The sequence below is a fragment of the Marmota monax genome, unplaced genomic scaffold, assembly GCF_021218885.2.
Source record: "Marmota monax isolate L192 unplaced genomic scaffold, Marmota_monax_Labrador192_F-V1.1 WCK01_AAM20220418_F8-fsc00003, whole genome shotgun sequence".
Taxonomy (NCBI): Eukaryota; Metazoa; Chordata; class Mammalia; order Rodentia; family Sciuridae; genus Marmota; species Marmota monax.
Window position 1 is genome coordinate 3,616,302 of NW_026694084.1, and position 2,404 is coordinate 3,618,705.

At 35.4% G+C, this 2,404-nt stretch overlaps 1 non-coding gene across 1 annotated transcript; it reads left to right on the forward strand.

Annotated features, from left to right (window-relative positions):
* Window positions 1-893: 893 nt before the first annotated feature.
* LOC124107065 (U6 spliceosomal RNA) lies at window positions 894-1,000 on the forward strand. The gene has a single exon (XR_006856272.1). It is a non-coding gene; the product is annotated as a U6 spliceosomal RNA (small nuclear RNA).
* Window positions 1,001-2,404: the final 1,404 nt, after the last annotated feature.

Sequence of the window (2,404 nt, forward strand, 5' to 3'; positions counted from 1 at the left end):
TTCCACATACATTGTTTGTTTTTTTTTAAAGAAAAAAAGAATAATAAAAGCTGAATTCTGAATTGGTATTGATTTTATGGACAAAAAAAATAGTCTTAGAAATGGAAATTTGTTATGGCTCGAGGCAAAAAGCATAATCTAGCTATTAAAAAAGTGCCACAGGAAACTAATCTAAACCAAGAAAATCTGTATCATACAAGGTACGACAAAATAATATCCCTTCGTACCAAGCCATATTGAATCCTTCCTTGAACACCAACAACAGCATGCCTACAGACCCCTCTGGGATCCAATAGTGATTTAGAAACAAATTAGAGAAACAGTGCCATCTGCTGATTATACATACTGTTTTGCTGCAAGTCATAGAATTTCAATCTTGTCAATATCTATATATTAAGTTGCCCAGGCAGCATAAACTAGAGGCCATGATTATACAACTCAAATAAGTGCCAGCTGGGTTTTCTTATTTGCTTCTTTATCATACACCCTGTTACAGGGATGGATAGAGGATGGTCCATCCAAAAGTTAAATTATGTGCATCAGATCTGTTCACATTTTAATTAATCATTAGCGATTCAGTCCTAACGAGAACATGATTGAAATGTATTTATATTGTCATTTAGAACAGGAATATCATCACATAAAACTACATGAGAGGTATATTTATATAATTAGGAATGAATTATGTGACTCAAATTTATTGCCAATTGATAACTTTTGTCAGTTCATGCAGTAGATTGATAGAAATCATGTAAGCAGCAAAGAAGAGTCTACATTTTGGGTGCTTTTTTTTTTTTTTTTTTGAGTCGAGCACAAACTATGCTCAGAAATTGGCCTAGGAAGTACTTTGAAACTGAGCAAGATGGTTAAAGAAAACAAAGAGGTGAACTACTGTGCTCACTTTGGCAGCACATATACTTAAATGGGACCAATACAGAGAAGATTAGCATGGCCCCTGTGCAAGGATGACACATAAATTTGTGAAGTGTTCCATATTTTTACATACATGTCAAATAGAGCACTAATCTCCAAGATATACAAAGAACTAAAAAAACTTACCACCAAAAAAAAAAAAAAAAAAAAGAACCCAAACAACCCAATCAATAAATGGGCTAAGGAGCTGAACAGACACTTTTCAGAAGAAGATATACAACAAATATATGAAAAAATGCTTAACAACTCTAGCAATTAGAGAAACGCAAGTCAAACTACTCTTAAGATTTGGCCAGATGCAGTGGTGCACACCTATAATCCCAGTAGCTCTGAAGGCTGAGACAGGAGAATCCTGAGTTCAAAGCCAGACTCAGCAACGACGAGGTGCCAAGCAACTCAGTGAGATCCTATCTCTAATAAAATACAAAATTAGTATGGATTGGTCTGGGGATGTGGCTCAGTGGTCAAGTGCCCCTGAGTTCAATCCCCAGTACCAAAAAAAAAAAAAAAACTATTCTAAGACTTCATCTCACTCCAGTCAAAATGGCAGTTATTAAGAATACAAGCAACAATAAGTGTTGATGATGATGTAGAGAAAAAGGCACACTCTTATATTGCTGGTTGGACTGCAAATGGTGCAACCAATCTGGAAAGAAGTATGGAGATTCCTTAGAAAACTTTGAATACAATTGCCATTTGACCCAACTATCCCACTCCTTGTTTATACCCAAAGGGCTTAATATCAACATACTATAGTAAAGCAGCCACATCAATGTTCATAGCAACTCAATTCACAGGAAACAAATCTAAACCAAGAAAATCTGTATCATACAAGATACAACAAAATAATATCCCTTTGTACCAAGGGGCAACCTAGATGCCCTTCAATAAATAAATGGGTAAAGAAACTGTGATATATATACACAATGGAATATTACTCAGCATTAAAAGAGAATAAAATTATGTCATTTGTAGGTAAATGAATGGAGTTGGAGAATATCATCCTAAGCGAAGTAAGTCAATCCCAAAAAACCAAAGGCCAAATGTTCTCTCTGATAAGTGGATGCTGATCCATAAAAGAGGGGTATGGGAAAAATGGAGGAACTTTGGGCAAAGGAGAGGGGTTAGGGAGGGGGAATGAGGTGGGGGGCAGGCAGGTAAGATGGTGGAATGAGATGGACATCATTACCCTAGGTACATGTATGACTTAACAGGTGATGCGACTCTACATCATTTACAACCATATAAATGAAAAGTTGTGCTACAATTGCATACAATGAATCAAAATGCATTCTGCTGTCATATATACTTAATTAAATAAATTAATTTAAATTTTTTTAAAAGAGGCAAACTACTTTATTCATTCAATTTCTAAGTAGCTGTTTCTTTGCCAAGCACCACTGAACATCCTAAGAATAAAAGGATGAGTAAAATGAAATCCCGGCCCTCAAAGAATTCTGTCTAATGAGAA